The sequence below is a fragment of the Aethalodelphis obliquidens genome, unplaced genomic scaffold (genome assembly GCF_003676395.1).
Source record: "Aethalodelphis obliquidens isolate GAN/ISIS:26980383/991018 unplaced genomic scaffold, ASM367639v1 scaffold5, whole genome shotgun sequence".
NCBI lineage: Eukaryota > Metazoa > Chordata > Mammalia > Artiodactyla > Delphinidae > Aethalodelphis > Aethalodelphis obliquidens.
Window position 1 is genome coordinate 53,953,599 of NW_020837949.1, and position 18,333 is coordinate 53,971,931.

Here is an 18,333-nt window from a genome sequence, read left to right on the forward strand (position 1 = left end):
GTAAAGGGTTTCTTTCTGGCACGATGAAAATGTTCTGGAATTAGACAGTGGTAATGATTGCACAACTTTGTGAATGTACTATAAACCACTAAATTGTACACTTTAAATGTATGAATTTTATGGTATGTGAATTACATCTCAATAAACCCATTATTTTAGAAAGTCAGTGTGCTTATTTTTCAAATACCCACTTGAAATTTTGATTTTAATAAAAATGACAATGTGTTTTAAATCATTTTTCCAAGGCAAAAGAAAGAGCAGAGGCATCTAGGCTTACTGATCCAATGTTAATTCAAGGGTAATGTGTACATTATTTGCAGTGGTGAAATTTTTCTAGAATTAGATGTTGATGATGGTTGCATAGCCTTGTGTATGTACTAAAACCCAGTAAAGTGTACACTTTAAAATGGTGGATCTTGTGGTATGTGAATTGTATCTCAAATTTTTAAAAGTTGATTTAAAAAGTTGGCACAGTGCTGCTATATGACCCAGCCATTCCACTCTTAGATGTATACTCCCAAAAACTTGCACACGAAGGTTCACAGCAGTATTATTCAAAACAGCTTTAAAATGAAAACAACCCAAATGTCTATCACTTGATGAAAGAATTAATAAAATGTGGTATTTCCACACAATGGAATATTACTCAGCAACAAAGAGAAATGAAACACAGATACATCCTGCAACAGAATGAACCTTGAAAACATTATCTAAGTGAAAGAAGCCAATCACAAAAGACCACATATTGTATGATTCCATCTGTGTGAAATGTCCAGAATAGGCAAATTTATAGAGGTAAGAGAGTAAACTAATGGCTGTCCTGGGGGAAGGGGTGGAAATGGGGAGTGACTGCTAATAGGTAGGAGCTTCTTTAGGGGTGATGAAAATGTTCTGGAATTAAATGGTGGTAGTGGTTGTACAATCTTGTGAATATACTAAAAACCATTGGACTGTACACTCTGAATGGGTGAATTATGTGGTATGTGAGAATGGTATCTCAATAAAACTGTTTAAAGAAAGAAAAATGCTAACAAATAGCAAAATGTTGAGACAAATATTGAAGAAAGACAGATGGTAGAAAGTCTCTGCTAATATGATGTTAAAAAACCAAAGAAACAAAACACAAAGAATCCCTGTTTCCTTTCTCAGCCTTCTTTATGAATTATAGACAGCATTTACCAATATCTTGAATCTATAATGAGTCCTTTGACCCTTTTCTCCCTTCTTCTTCCACTGTTCACATTACAAATGTCCTGCTTATTCACAGAGTTTATGAAATCCACGTGCATTTTTTTTGCCAGCGTTATGCTGTAATATGTTTCAATTAAGAGTTTGATACCATTTCAGATTTTTACTTTTACCATTCACTGTTTTTTTAAACAGAAATACTAAATAAATGTGTTGCTATTACACATTCATGCTGGACAGTCACCACAGTGATCAAGTCGGCCAGAAGAAGAGTGTTTACTTTAAGGCTCTGGTTCTTGTTATTATTCAACTCTCTCTACATGAAAATTAGGTCTCCCTAGTAACTAAATTGTTTTAGCCATTGTTTTGACTTTTAACAGCCTTGGGAGTAAAATCATGTCAAATGTTTTACGTTATAGAACTTCCGAATTCATTCAACAAATTTTTATTGAGAACCTGTTATTGACCAGACACCATTTATTTATCATGAACATTAAAGAACACTATTTGGTTAATCAAGTATGATTTTTTTCTTACAGATACTGGTAAGAACACTTCAAAGACGTGAATGGGATTAATTCAGGACTGTTGTTCCTGACAGATAAGCCAGTCTACCTGCTGTTGAATGATGTGCAAAAAAGATATTGGGTAAGAAGAAAGTTATTTGAATAAATTCTTTTTTGCATTTGTAGAGTGCTTTTGTTTCTCAGGATTTTTTTAACGAACAAAAAATCTTTTAAAATCCTCACAAGAACCTTAGGAGTGCGGCTGGGCAGCACTTTCCACATGATTCTTCTGTGGATGAGGACATGGAAATTAGTGAGGTTGTGTGATGGGCTTGCTTGGATATGCACAGGAATGCAGAAAGTCTGACTCTTACTATTTTATTTCAACTTGACCTCTAGAAGTAAGAAAGACTGACGACCAAACCTCTCTAACATTTTCTAAACTGTTTATTTTATTCACACTTGATTCTAATCTAAAGTTGCCTTTAAAGAGAAAAGAGCCCCACCTAGCTACTTGCTCAATGGGATCTGGTATTCCATCTAATCTCCTTATGTTAGTGTATAAATTGACCAGGGTTAAAGAGAAAAAAATCTTTCCTCAATGTTTGGGGATGGTGGAGTAGGACAATTTATCTGCAAGGTATAAAAAGGTAAGGTGTACCTCTGCTTTTTGGTGAGAAAAGTTCAGAAGTGACTGTGTTTTGTTAATGAAAACTTCACAATACTTATCTTTGGCTAGAGATTAAACGTGGAAAGATCCACCCATTCATAATCATAGTTTTTGTAAAATTATACATAGTAAAAACTAATGGATCATAGTCTTCATCTGTTGCAGAAATGTTTCAACTTTAATATTGCCCAAATGTGTATAAGTGCTATATTTCGAGCCATTGCATAATAATAATTTCTCACTTTTACCAAGCGCTAATTGTGTACTGTGTAGGCAAAACCTACACTTCTCCTGCATATCTGTTTTGTTCTCACACTACTGCCACACTCACAACGCTTCTGACACCAGACATGTGGGTTTTCTGAGACACCAGCTAGGTGTCCTACAGTGTAACTCAATTCTGACACTATCTACCTGGAGATGGCATCAGATGCCACAGGATAAGGACTCAGTCCTACAAGACTGCCCCCCTCCCCACCACTTTAGATGCCAATCGCAAGTAGTAGGTCCCCAGGTTACCCACAACTTGTGTTCAACTTGGCTACAAATCAGAGATTCCCGTGACCTCCTTAGATTCGATTATTTGCTCGAATAGCTCACAGAACTCAGGGAAACACTTATGTTTACCAGTTTATTAAAGGGTATGATAAAGGATACAGATGAACATCCAGATGGAAGAGATATGAAGGGCAAAGCATGTGGGAAGAGGAACGGAGCTTCCATGCCCTCTCCCAATGCTCCTTCTCCCAGCACCTCCACGTATTCAACAACTTAGAATAGAAGCTTTCTAGAACCTCATATTTTGGGATTTTTATGGAGGCTCCATCATGTAAGCATGATGGACCATTAATTCCATTTCCAGCCCTTCTCCCCTCTCTAGAGAATGGGAGGTGAGCTGAAAATTCCAAGCTTCTAATCATGGCTTGGTCTTTCTGGTGACCAGGCCCCATCCAAGAGCCCACCAAGAGTCAACCTTTTAGGGCCTTCCCTGGTGATGCAGTGGTTAAGAATCCTCCTGCCAACGCTGGAGGCACGGGTTCGAGCCGTGGTCCGGGAAGATCCCACATGCCTCAGAGCAACTAAGCCTGTGTACCACAACTACTGAGCCTGCACTCTAGAGCCCACGAGCCACAACTACTGAGCCTGCATGCCACAACTACTGAAGCCCATGCACCTAGAGCCCGTGCTCCGCAACAAGAGAAGCCATCACAATGAGAAGCCCATGCACCGCAACGAAGAGTAGCCCCCGCTCACCACAACTAGAGAAAGGCCCGCACAGCAATGAAGACCCAATGCAGCCAAAAATAAATAAATAAATTTATTTAAAAAAAATTCAGAGTTGTTTTAAAAAAAAAAAGAGTCACCTTCTTAGAACAAAGGACATTGCTATCATCCAGGAAATTCCAAAGGATTTAGGAGATCGGTGTCAGGAACTGGGGTCAAAGACCAAATTTTAGAACAAAAGATGCTCCTAAGCTCTTATCACTTAGGAAATTACAAGTGTTTTAGGAGCTCTGTATCATGAACTAGGGGTAGAGACCAATATATGTATATTTTCTGTTACATCTCACATGTACGAAGACCTATTGTAAGTGGTGCAGGAGGTGGGAGGACTGAAGGAAAGAACATTAATTCTCCTGGCTTCTTCCTTGCCTGACCATGGGTTGGCAGCAGGGCAGCTTTCATGGGTGTGTGACCTCTGCAGTCAATAGGGCCCCATACTCAGAGGGGTCCTGCATTTGATTTAATGCTTTGCTGACACCATTTTGAAATTCTTAATTTTATCTTTGAATGTGTGTTTCGTTAGTAAAGTCTGATTACTAAAGAGGAGATACACGTGATACACCTTATGCCATTTCTGATTGCCCCATTTGCATACAGCATTTCCAGTGCTCCATGGGCATAGCATTCCTGTGCATCCATGACACTTGGGAGTTCACTGAGACTCAGAGCAAGGTCAAGGTGAACCTCTGCGACTGATTAAGCCCGAAATGCCTCTCCTTCCACTTGAACCAGAACAAACAAACAAACAAAAGGCTGTGGCATGCTAAGAAACCCAACTAACCAAGGAACTCTATCATATCCTTCCTTACTCATGTTACGTCCCTATATTAGCCAACCACTTACACTAAAAATGATGCCATAGAAGGAAAGGGAGGACAGGACAATCCATAGTTCCTTTTCCTTTCAGTCCCTCTTTACTCATTAGTAAGCCAAAGGCAGACAGGGTTGGTACAATGTGTGTGTATAAAGAAGTTAAATGGAATAGTTGAGTTAGTTCTGAGGGGTGTTTCCGCTGTTCCAGCAAGAAAACAAATGCATATGTTATGTATGAACTTTGAAATGTGAATTGGATAATTTTGGTGATTCTGCTGCATACAAGTTAAATGCTCTTGTATTGCATTTAAAACTGACATTGCACAATGTAAGTGGTAAAGTTTGTGCTGATAATTTAAACTTTTAATTCTTTTCTTTACTTTAAATGGTGTTAAATGGAAAAAATTTAAAACATGACCAGTCAAGTGAGAGGGAAAGAAAGACTGTGGAAGAAAAGCTAAAGTTTTATATTTCAGGACCTTTAATTACATTTTTTTCTTGATTTTTCAGTTTGCCCTGGGCTTCACAAATTTACGTACTTGGTTAACGGTGTCTGCGTTCCTCCACCCAAGGCCACAGTTCCTGATGGTGGCCCTTTTCTACAGCTACAGGTCTCCTTGGGTGCCCAGAGCTGGTCCCTCTCCCTTGCTCCTTCAAGCCTGCGGCTGGTAGCACCTGCCACTCTTGCAGTCCGGTGCGGGTGAGAGGGAAGGGGTATGGAGGGAAAAGAGGGAGATATCGCCTTCCCTTGTTTTCTTTTAACCTCTGCCCACATCTTTGTAAATCACTTTCATCATTCCCTCTTTTTTTGTGTGTGGTACGCGGGCCTCTCACTGTTGTGGCCTCTCCCGTTGTGGAGCACAGACTCCGGACGCGCAGGCGCAGCGGCCGTGGCTCACGGGCCCAGCCGCTCTGCGGCATGTGGGATCTTCCCGGAATGGGACACGAACCCGTGTCCCCTGCATTGGCAGGTGGACTCTCAACCACTGTGCCACCAGGGAAGCCCCATCAGTCCCTCTTTTACACGCCTCTGTTTTCATATTTTTTACTGTAGACAATTTCAAACATAGACATATATAGAGAAACTAGTATAATAGATGCCCACATAGCCATTATCCGGGTTCAGCGATACTTCTTTCACTCCTTTGGAGTGTGCCATCTGTTTCTTGCTGGGATCCTGGCTGATATAGGGCCTTCCTATGCATTTGGACTACTATTCAGAGTCATTACACCCCTCTCTTCAACAGGGACAGCAACTATTCAGATTATTTCTGAAAAGAACCAAATTATCCCACAGATTAAAATGGAGGAAGTGGCTTTAGACATATTTCCTGCCTGTTCAGTGAAACTTGGTTCCCTAACTCCCTCCCGGGCATCCTAGCTCATCTTAAACCAGGCTTTGTTTCGTACACAAAGCTGCAAAGAGAGGGCATACTTGGTACCATTCAAAATATGTGAATCACATTAATCAACAGTGTTTATTCCCATAGATTAATAAATGCTTTGTCCTTTCCCTCATGAGAGAAAAGGAAACACTTGGCAAGAATTTTTTCTTTGTGGGGCGGTCCTCTTTGTGAGAGGATTGATTACATGGTCATAGATCAGTATATTTATCTTCCACAACTTCAGGAAAATAATTTTGTCATTAATGAGATTTGCTAGTAAAACAGAAAGGTCATATCCACAAGGATAGAGTCATTTGTAATATGAGACCCTGGTCTCTTAACAAGAAAGAGAATCATTTCAGTTTTAGTCTTTTTATTAGTAGACACAATAAAAGTAATGTACTATTCTAGAAACAGGTATTTGGAATCAGACTCTTTTTCATCACGTCCCATCAGGTGTACCATAGGATTGTCTAAATCAATAGGAAGCTAGAAGGAAGGGGTGCGGAAAGAACTGATATTTATTGAATGCCTTCTTTGTGTTATAAGTGCTCTCAGGTTTATTATCAATTTAATCCTCATAGTAATCCTAGGAGGCTGATGTTATTATTCCTGTGTTATGGAGGAGGAAAGTGAGACTTATGTAGGATAAGTTGCTCCAAGGCCCACAGCTACATAATAATTAAAATAGCCACTATTTATGTATGGCTCTGCTTGACTCTATGCAAAGCACTTTACATTGAAATTTATGAAATTTAACCCTATGGGGTAAATCGCTTTATGCCCATTATACAGATGAGGTGGGTTAAGCATCATGCCATGGTCACATCATTAATACTGGCAGAGTCAGAATTCTGAGTCAGTCCTGGTGGACTCAAATCCTTGCTAGTCTCACCACCTTCTGTCGGCTGCCAAAGAGATGGGTACACTGTTACAATTTCTTTTTCCATCTTGAACTTCTCTTCCTCTTTCACAATGTCCATTCAATCATTCTCGTTAGATCTTTCTCTTTGATAAAGGACACAAAAGCAAATGTGAGTAGACAGGTCCTTTGTCATCTTATTTCATTGTGCAGTCAGTCTCAACAGCTGGCCTGTTCTTTCCTTCATCATTTTCTTGTCTAACACAATTTTCTCCTTTCATTGTCTCCAGACATGTTCATTCAAGTACTCCTAAAATATTTTAAGAAGTAATACATTCCTCACCACATTTTTAAGTTGATGCCTAAAATTTTTATCATGTTAGGTTACATATATATATATATATATATATATATATATATATATATTCCAGTACATTATGAATGACATTTAAAAATAAACTGTCACATCTCTATTTGAATCTATCCAGTAGAATCTAAATATTATAACAATTTGATGCCCCATAATACTTTTAAAATACACAAAAATAAGTTCTTCTTTGTTCATTTTTCTTCTTGAAATTGTATTTCCATTCCATTTCCTAATATATATTTTATACTTTAAAGTATTTCATGAATAACATACTTCTGTGCAACAGAAATATGGAAATAATTTAAAATTTCCTGTGATCATAAGGTTCTAAGTGTTAGAAAATTCTGCACAATTTCTCAAAACATCATAAATATATTGCAAATAGTGATGAATAATTATTAAACATAAAATGTAAAATTGTATTGGAATTGCAGATCTTAATGACATGAGTAAAGCCTTTCTCCCCCATGTATCCAGGGATAAATATACAGGATTTAGTGTCAATGTTGAATGTATGATTTGGCAAATAGAGGTGCTGAGAAGCTCTTCACCTAAATAAGTAAATAAGAATGATGGAGTGTTTTATTTTAAAAATATTTATTTATTTATTTGGCTGTGCAGGGTCTTAGTTGTGGCATGCAGGGTCTTCGTTGCTGCGTGCAGGATCTTTTTTCTTTTAGTTGCGGGATGTGGGATCTTTAGTTGCAGCTTGTGGGGTCCTTAGTTGTGGCATGCATGTGGGATCTAGTTCCCTGACCAGGGATTGAATCCGGGCCCCCTGCATTGGGAGTGTAGAGTCTTAACTGCTAGACCACCAGGGAAGTCCCTGATGGAGTTTTGTGATAGCAATGGGACTCAGTTCTTTGAATTCTTCTCAGTTATATACCAAAAATTATATGGTAATATATCATCAAGATTATTTTTAGTAATCTCTCATCTTGATGACTTAATTAGGTGTCCTTCCCCTTTTAAAAATAATTAATTAATTTTTGGCTGTGTTGGGTCTTTGTTGCTGTGCATGGGCTTGCTCTAGTTGTGGCGAGCAAGGGCTGCTCTTCATTGTGGTGGCTTTTCTTGCTACCGAACACGGGCTCTAGGTGTGCGGGCTTCAGTAGTTGTGGCAGGCAGCCTCAGTACTTGTGGCTCGTGGGCTCTAGAACGCAGGCTCAGTAGTTGTGGTGCACGGGCTTAGTTGCTCCGCGTCATGTGGGATCTTCCTGGACCAGGGCTCGAACCCGTATTCCCTGCATTGGCAGGCAGATTCTTAACCACTGCGCCACCAGGGAAGTCCTAAATAGTGCATTCTAATTGACCATATTTAGAATTAAATATAAAAGAGCCAAAGTATTCTATAACTGTGATTACAGATATAATCACTGATATTTGGAATCTGCTTGCTTGAGTAGACCAGATAATTAGAATACCATGTTAAATAAGCTGAGGTTCAAACCTATACAAGACTGAATGCTTTACACAGGGAAAAATTTCCATGGCTGAGAACTGCATTCTTAACCTGGGCCAGGTATTTCAAAAACATGCTGTTTCGGTCATAAGAGAGCACAAGGAGGGGGTGGAATGGGTAGGGAGAGAAACATTACAGAAGACTTTGTGTAAACTCATCAGCACTGTTGGAAAAACAACACAAAACCACGATCAAGTCAATAACGTTATCTTTGGCCTATAAAGAACAGTACATTTTTTGGCCAACTATCATCCTCGATAATTTGTCTTGTTGTTACATAATATGTTTCCTTAAGAAAACTCAAAGAGCCCTACACAAGTTATGTCATTTTCTTTATAACATGCTGAAGCCGAAAGCAGAAGGGAAGTTGTCTAGACCAGTGCTATCCAAAAGAAATATGAGCCGCATAAATAGTAATTAAAAATTTTCTAGTAGCCACATCTTTTTAAAAAAAGTAAAAAGAAATAGGTGAAATTAATTTGAATATTATATTTTACCCAATATATCTAAAATGTTATCGTATCAACATATAATGAATGTAAAATTTGGCCATGAGAGCTATACCATTCTTTTGTTGGTACTAAGTCTTTGAAATCTCAAGTGCATTTAACATTTAGAGCACATCTCAGTTTGGACTGGTCACATTTCAAGGGCTCAGTAGCCACATAGCATCTCAATTCTAGAGAATATGGAAAGGGTGATGGTCATAGAATCCAAAGTCCGGGCTTTATTGCAAGCTAATATCAATATAATGTGAGTCAGAGTTTGTCGTCATCCTGCTCAAAATCCTCCTGACTTCTTATCACTCCCAAAACAACAGCTAAACTCTTATCTCTGAGGCTGAGCATGATGCAGCCCCACCTTCCTTACCAACTATCTGACCTACCAATTTCCCCCTCACTCATTCTGCGCCCCCCTGTCCCCGCCCCCATCTCAGGATTGTGGTACTTCCGCCTCCTTCAGCTTGGAATGCATCTTCTCCTGCCTCAGTCCCTGAATTCATTTAGGTTTTTGCCAAAATGTCATCTCAGGAAGGCCTGTGACCTAAAATAGCTCTCCTCTCTAGCCACTCTCCAGAGTGATCTCTTGGTATTCATTACACTAAACACTGAAAGTACACATGCATTTTAAAATTTGTTTACTATCTATCTCCTCCACTAGAAAGTAAGATCTATGAGGGCAGGAGCGTTGTCTTGTACACTGTTGGATCACCAACACCTGGAATAGTGCCTGGCACACAGCAGGTGTGTTGAATAGATGAGTAATAATGTTATCTTTGGCAGATCATTTAGAGGGTATAGTGCAGTGTTTAGGAGTGTACAATCTGGAGTCAGACTCTTTGAGATCAAATTCCAGCCTGTCTGCTTACTGTCTCCGTCCTTTTGAGTAACTACTTAACTTCTTTAAACTTTAGGTGCTTCATCTGAAAAATGTGGTTGTCAACAGTAGCATCCATTTTGTAGAGATGATGTTGCTTTGAGAATTAAATGAGATAAAGTAGGTTAAGTACCTAATTCAGTATCCCACCCATAAAAAGCACTCAAGAAAATTTCCTGTTATTATCTTTTAAACAGTGATTAAAATGAGTGCCTTGGCTCCCATGTATTCTTCAACCTGCCCCACTGCTTCACAGACACTGCTCTTGTCACGGTTACTAACGGTCCCTCCTCTTTGCCTCTGCAGTGTATGTGTTCCCTTTCGGCTCCTTGGATACTGTTGAACATTCTCCTGCCTGACTTCTGTAGTACACAGAACTTTCTACTGCCTCTCTGCCTACTCCCTTTTACTCCCCTTTGCTGACTGCTCTTCCCCTTCCCTTGTTTATATTAGTTCAGTCTCTGTCTTTGATGCTGGTTACTCTACGCCCACTCCCTGAACAATCTCACCCACTCCCAGGACTTCAATTGTCATTTCTATGCTGCTGATTCCAAATCTCCATCACCAGCCTGGCTTTCTCTCCTGAGCTCCAGGCTGTATCTGCAATGGCCTTATAGCCATTCAGCTATTGAATATCCAATACTAAAATCATTCTACTTCATCCAAACCTGCTCCTCTTCTGAATTTCCTATTTTAATAAACGGCTCCCCACTCACCCATTGTTCAAACCAGAAAATGCAGTATGTATCAGTCTTGAGTCCTCCCTCTTCCATCCCACAATCCAATCAGTCGCAATCTGCATACTTCTACCTACCCCTGTCGCCATACCTGAGTCCAGGCCAATTTCCTGTCTAGATTCCAGGCTAGACTAGCTAAGCTTCCTTATAGACACCACTGTGTCCATTCTTTCCTTCCTCTACTTCTCCACAAAGTAACAAGAGTAATCTTTTTTCTATTTTTGGCTGCGTTGGGTCTTCGTTGCTGCGCGTGGGCTTTTCTGTGGTTGTGGTGAGCAGGGGCTACTCTTTGTTGTGGTGCGCAGGCTTCTCCTTGCGGTGGCTTCTCTTGTTGTGGAGCACGGGCTCTAGGCGCACGGACTTCAGTAGTTGTGGCACACGGGCTCAGTAGTTATGGCTCGTGGGCTCAGCGCAGGCTCAGTAGTTGTGGTGCATGGGCATGTGGGATCTTCCCAGACCAGCGCTCGAACCCATGTCCCCTGCATTGGCAGGCGGATTCTTAACCACTGCGCCACCAGGGAGGCCCCAAGAGTAATCTTAATAAAATGCAAATCTGATCTCACTATCATGCTCAGAGCCTCATTGCTTAGAGCTCCAAGGTGATGGGTAGCTCCCTATTGCCTTTAAGATAAAGTCAAATCGGGGGGGCAATTTAATTATATATGTTTGAGAAGTTATACTGGCAGGCTTGTTACAAACAAACAAAACAGCATTCCTCCAACATACCCTCTCCTACAGCACTGTTCACTATTTCTTGTGCTTCAGCCTCCCCGGGGGCAACCGCTATCAACTATTTTACCTGATTCTTTTGGGATTATCTCCGTATCTCTAAAGAACGTGTTTACATTGCTATTTTAAAAAAATTTCAGTGACTTCCACTCTAAAGATGAAGATTTAGCTTATTTTCACTAAACCCTATGATACCCACCACATACATAAACACTTTTTATTCCTCATCTTCTCAACATGGCCATGACTTAACTATGTTGCCTTCAGTAGTTACACTGATATGACTTTGTAAATGTTATTCACATCTGAGCCAAAGAATACTATGCTACAAATACTTTTTCTTTATAACTTTTTTTTTTGAGTTAATAACTTTCCCCCCCCGTAACTTGGTTTTTGTAATAAAGAGGCTTAACTCCATTTTTGATATTTGACTATTGGAAGCTTTCAACCTCCATCACTCTTCCCTATCTTCCCACATCTGGGCAGCCAAGATGAGAAGACTTGTGTAGGCCTTTACCTCTAAGAGCTGATGGGAATTTCAAACAGGGCAGACTTTAGCCCATGTTAGGGTAATTCCCCACCATGCTGGCTCCACCTTTTAACCACAGTGAAAGCCCCAAATCACCCCTCATCCTTTGTCATTTTCTCATCAAACTCCTGCATGAGCCCTTTCCCTGCTGGGAACCCCTAGCTTAGTATTAGTACTAAGTATACTTTATTTATAGTCATGGGTGGGTGCACTGTGTCATGTGTCTGGACATCCAAATAAATTCCTAAGTGGGAGATCATGCTCACCTCTGGGCAGACTGATCTATGTATTGATATATACTTATCATCAATACATTCCCAAATTGCCCCACCCCCAGTTTTAAGAAATCTTCCTTCAACATTCTTTAAATGCCAGTCATTCTATCCATGTCATTTTCTTGGTGATCTTTCTCCAGGGCATCTGCCCTGCTCCAGTCCAGCAGATTGGTTGATCTTTAGGCTTCCTTCGGAGCTGTGGTCTTAGATTTTCCCTTCACCATCACCCTGACTTTCTCATGTATCAGAATCCCATTCCCTGGATTCCATTTTCTCTTTTCTTATTTTAGTTGAATAAATTCTCTCATAGCTCCCTGAGAAATGGACCTGTCAGATACTGTTTTTGACCTTTCACATCTGAAAAAAATCTATATTCTGCCCTCCCACTTAATTAATAATTTGGCTGGGGAACTGTACATTAGAAATCATTTCCTTCTACTATTTTCTAGCATCCGGTGCAGCTGTTGAGAAATCTGAAGCCATTCTGATACCTGATTCTTTTTAGAATCCTGTTTTTCTTTCCTGAAAGTTTCTAGAATATTATCTTTGTCCACAGAGTTTGCAATTTCATAATGACGTGTCTCAATGTAGGTTTGTGATGTGTCTCAATGTAGCTCCAAGACATCCATTGTCTTGGGAGCTCGATAGGCTCTTTTAATTTGGAAAGTCATGTCCTTTCATTGTAGGAAATTTTCTTGAATTGGTTCTTTGATAGTTTCCCCCCTTCATTTTCTCTGTTCTTTCTTTCCAGAACTTTCAGATATTGTACTTCCTGGACTAGTCTGTACCTTTTTCATCTTTTATCTTTTCTTCTCTTTCTATCTTTTTGGTTTACTTCCTGGGAGATTTCCTCAACTTTATATTTTAAACCTTCACTGGAAGTTTTCTTTTATACTGTGATATTTTTAATATCCAAGAGTTCATTTTTGCCCTCTGGCTGCTACTTTTAAAAACACTAATACCATCTGGTTCTTGTTTGATGACTGCGATATCTTATAATATTTCACTATTTTTGAATCTTTGAAGATATTAATAGTAGGTTATTCTTTTCCTCCTGCATAGTCTTTATTTCTTCTTTGTTGCTTTTCTATGTTAGTTTGTTTTGGCCTCTGTCTTTCTTATTAGAATATTCCATCAACTGTCTATAGAGATCCTTGACTGTCTGCCCATATCTAGAAGAGAGGCACTAGAAAGCTTTGGGCAAGCTCAATTTACATGGTTGGCTTGTCAACTGTGGGTTTCACTGTAGGGCAATCTGTTGGTCAGAAATATGGGAAGAAAGTGAAGAAAGAAGGTTAGGTGTCTTGACAGTCAGTTATAAACTTTCAGTAGGTTGCCTCCCAGCCTTGCCAACTGCTGGCTTAGGATTCAGCTTTCTTAGGACGGACAGGTGAGTTACTACTCAACCATAATTTTTCCAGCTTCCAAAATTCTGTTGGTGCTGTTTCTTCTTTTATTATCTATGTGCTTGGGGACTTCTACTTTAAAAATAAAATCCATTCATTATTGTTTTAGTGGGTTTTCAGGAGGAACAGAAACTCCCATGAGTGTTGTCTGACATTTCTAATAGGAATTAAAGCATACAGAGTCTTTACTGTATGATTATTGAAGTGTCTACTTTTTGGCCCTTGTCGAATTCACCAACCTTATCTCAGGTCCATTCTATATTCAGACTACCTTTTCAGTTTCTTGAGTGCACCACATTCTGCCTTTGCCATCTGGCCCCCACAAGTGCTGATACCTCTGCCAGGAGCTCCTGTTTGCCCCCCGACTGCCTCTATGGATCTTTCAGGTCTCAGTTTAGGTGTGATTGCTCAGAGTGGATGTCTCTGACCCTCATATTAGGGTGAAATCTCCCTGCTGTGGGGTATCCATACCACTCAGTCCTTCCCCTATTTTAAAATGGGTCACCTTTTATTTTTCCTCACTAGTCTGTAAGCTCTGTGGAGGTAGGGGTTGTGACCATGCTCCACTTCTTTCACTGCAGTATATCCAGCCATTAGCAGAGTGCCGAGGACATAGTAGGTGCTCAATGTGCATTTGATGAATAAACAAATGAAGACAAGTGAAAGGACTTACTTATGATAAGAAAACAGAGATAGTACTGGAAACTGATTCCATCAATTCTTTCTGTTCAACTGTATCGGCCTATCCCTGTTTTCTTGGTTTGCAATTAGAAGAAATCAAGATAGTCTTGATTAGGAAAAGGAGGTAATGATCTCTTAAATTTGTAGGTGGGTCGTACCAGGATAATTGTCTATCTCTGGTTTATAAGTTAGGAAGCAGAGGATTAGTGATATTATACAACGCATGAGAGAAGGTTCTAGAACTGAGAATTAGTATCTTCTGGCTCCTAATACTGTTTTCTTTTTTACTGTTTGAAACACATCTAGGACGTTACGTCTCCAACCTTATTGTCTTTTATGCTTCACGGGTATTTCTGTGTTGTTCTCTATATCTGTCTTTCATCAAGTAACTATCATGTTGCTATTTAAGGGACAAAATCAGCGATTCTCACTTGGTGGGGGTTGTACAAGAATCACCTTGGAGGCTTTTCCATCCATATGTACCCCTTCCTCCTCCTGTCCCTCCAGTCCCTGCCTAAGGTGTTCTATAGTGGTTCTTTGAAAATGCTACCCAAGTGCTATAGACTGAATATTTGTGTCTCCTCCCTGCTCCCGCCACCCAAAATTCATACAATGAAAACTAATTCCCAATGTGACTTTGAAGGGTCTTTGAGAGATGATTTGGTTATGAGAGTGAAGCTGTCATGAATGAGATTAGTGTCCTTATAAAAGAGGCCCTGAAGAGCTCCCTCACCCCTTTTGCCATGCCATGTGAGAACACAGTGAGAAGTCGGCAATCTCCAACCCAGAAGAGGGTTCTCACCAGAACTCAGCCATGCTGGCACCCTGATCTTGGCCTTCCAGCCTCCAGAACTGTGGGAAATTAATTTTTGTTGTTTATAAGCCACCCAGTCTATGGTATTTTGTTATAGCAGCCCGAACAGACTAAGACACCAACTAATTTTGATATGACTAATCTTCATAGGTGAGGAATATTGGATTAAATATTAGTTATGAGCAAAAATGCACTAATCCATTTATGACACATGCCACGGTGGTTCAAGTGATAGTTTTAGAATGTTTAGTTCATTTACAAACACCAGTTAGAGTAGAAAGGAGCCTCTTTTTCAAAGTCAATTGTACATCTTTTTAAAAATTTTTATTTATTTTATTTTTGGCTGCATTGGGTCTCTGTTGCTGTGCTCGGGCTTTTCTCTGGTTGCGACGAGCAGGGCCTAGTCTTCGTTGTGGTGCACGGGCTTCTCATTGTGGTGGCTTCTCTTGTTGCGGAGCATGGGCTCTAGGGCACACCGGCTTCAGTAGTTGTGGCACGTGGGCTCAGTAGTTGTGGCTCACGGGCTCTAGAGTGCAGGCTCAGTAGCTGTGGTGCATGGGCTTAGTTGCTCCGCGGCACGTGGGATCTTCTGGGATCTGCTCGAATCCATGTCCCCTGCATTGGCAGGTGGATTCTTAACCACTGCACCATGGGGGAAGCCCCAATTGTACGTCTTTTAATTGCACACTTCTAATTTCTTCCCATAAGGTTAAAAAAAGGCAAATTACAGTGCTAGAGTTTAGGAGTTTTGACCCATCCATAAACCTGTTTGAGTTTGGCCAGTTCCTTGCACTCTCTCTGCTTCAGAATAGTTCCTTTCTATACAATAAGGACAATAATAATTATACCCAAAATATATCAAAAGAAAAAGAAAATGCCATACATCGTGCTACAAAAATGCTTTATTGAAGAAAAGATTTTGGTAACCAAAGTGTGTCTCAGTCTAAAACTGGAACCTCTTGGGGATAGTCTCTTGGCATGTCTATGCCCATTTCCTTTGTGTAACATAGTGATAATGATAATGTCTCTTGGAGTAGTATGGGTTAAAATAAGATGAGATCATCAATTTGTAGCCCATTATAAAGCCACAAGTTATTCTAGTTACATTTTAAAATTATAAATAGTAAGCCATTTTAGCTAGGGAACATGATATATCCAACAACATCATCAATATAGTTATCCTATGGATACATTTTCTGTCTTATAAGCACTTGATTAGAATAGGCATGTGGGCACGGAGCAACTAAGCCCGTGCGCCACAACTACTGAAGCCCACGTGTCTAGAGCCTGTGCTCAGAAACAAGAGAAGCCACTGCAATGAGAAGCCCACGCACCATAATGAAGAGTAGCCCCCACTCGCCACAACTAGAGAAAGCCCGCGTGCAGCAATGAAGACCCAATGCAGCCAAAAAAAAAAAAAAAATGAATTAATTAAAAAAAACAGGCACGTGGGGCTTCCCTGGTGGAGCAGTGGTTGAGAATCTACCTGCCAATGCAGGGGACACGGGTTCCATCCCTAGTCCGGGAAGATCCCACATGCCATGGAGCAACTAAGCTGTGAGCCACAACTACTGAGCCTGTGCTCTAGACCCCGTGAGCCACAACTACTGAGCCCGCGTGCTGCAACTACTGAAGCCCACATGCCTAGAACCCGTGCTCCGCAACAAGCGAAGCCACCACAATGAGAAGCCTGTGCACCACAACGAAGAGTAGCCCCCACTCGCCGCAACCAGGGAAAAAGCCCACATGCAGCAACGAAGACCCAATGCAGCCAAAAATAAATTAAAAAAAAAAGAATAGGCGTGTGAATGCAGATGAACTGTCAAGGGCATTGGGAAGAAAGACTAGGATGTTTTTGATAGAAAAGCTACATTTCTGAATTTAATTGCTCCTAACAGGACTTGTCTAGACTGACCAAAAGTTTTGGTTTCCCTGAAGTATTAGTTTCTGACCACTTTTCCATCCATGTCCACAGTTCAATTACAGGACTGGCCTCTGAATTTTAATTCTGCTGGGTGCAAGATGATGCATTGAAATTGATGACAATCATAAATGAGGACCCTTTAGTACTGACACATCTCTCCACACACACAAATAACACCAAAGGGATAACTGAGTGAATTGTATGTTAGTTTGAAATGGTAGATGTTTTCTCATATAAAATTCTATTTACAAATTATACAAAATGAAAAACAGGAATGATAGGCCATTGTAATATTTAAGTATGATTTAGTAGGAGAGGGGAATTTACCAGTATTTCAATGCACACTTTGACCTTGGTAGTCTATTTTCTTCAAAACTATTCTGAGCTAATTTATACTTGACACCGTTTGGATGGGTTTGCAACTTCTTTGTTCTTCCTACAGTCATTTGCAAGTAGGTCAATTTACTTACATCCCAAGGTCTCTTAGAAATATATGATGAAAAAATATAGAATTACCTATAAAACAGTCAGGGCTTATTCCTGAACAAGCCTGGAGATTTGTGTCAGCAGTGAGTGATTTCTGTAAAAGTGAAAAGTATTTGAATTATGAGTGACTAGGCAACAGATGGCTGATAGAACAGGGAGGAAAGAAGTGGGAGAGCCTCCATTTACCTGTGAGAATACACTGGTTTCTCCAGTCTTCCATTTGCCTCCCTTTTTGATTTTAAATTTCTCATTGTCAAAACAACAACAATAACAACAACAAAAAGAAATCCTTAAGACTGGACGTTATCCAACAGCTGGAACATAAAAGTTGGTGACAAGAGTTTTGAATTCCATGTACCAGTTTCACTGATGACTCACTGGGAACTTGGTATAGGTCACCTAACCTTGTGCTATTTCAGTTCCTGGATGTATTCAAAAAAGAAGGATAATATTTGATCCTAAAAATAATTAACTAGGGTGAGGATTGGAACCAAGATGGTGGAGTAGAAGGACATACTCTCACTCCCTCTTGAGAGAACACCAGAATCACAACTAGCTGCTCTACAATCATCGACAGGAAGACACTGGAACTCACCAAAACAGATACCCCACATCCAAAGACAAAGGAGAAGCCACAATGAGATGGTAGGAGGGGTGCAATCACAGTAAAATCAAATCCCATAACTGCTGGGTGGATACTCACAGACTGGAAAACACTTATACCAGAGAAGTCCCCCACTGGAGTGAAGGTTCTGAGCCCCACGTCAGGCTTCCCAACCTGGGGGTCCAGCAATGGGAGGAGGAATTACTAGAGAATCAGACTTGGAAGGCTAGT

The 18,333-nt window shown here is 40.2% G+C and overlaps 1 protein-coding gene across 3 annotated transcripts in view; it reads left to right on the forward strand.

Annotated features, from left to right (window-relative positions):
• CDK14 (cyclin dependent kinase 14) overlaps nucleotides 1-18,333 on the forward strand; it is a 704,276-nt gene that overhangs the window by 94,437 nt on the left and 591,506 nt on the right. For all 3 annotated transcript variants that reach the window (XM_027102392.1, XM_027102393.1, XM_027102395.1), the window contains one exon: nucleotides 1,728-1,836. The gene's annotated coding sequence lies outside the window, so the exon portion shown is untranslated. The remainder of the gene's footprint in view (nucleotides 1-1,727; nucleotides 1,837-18,333) is intronic.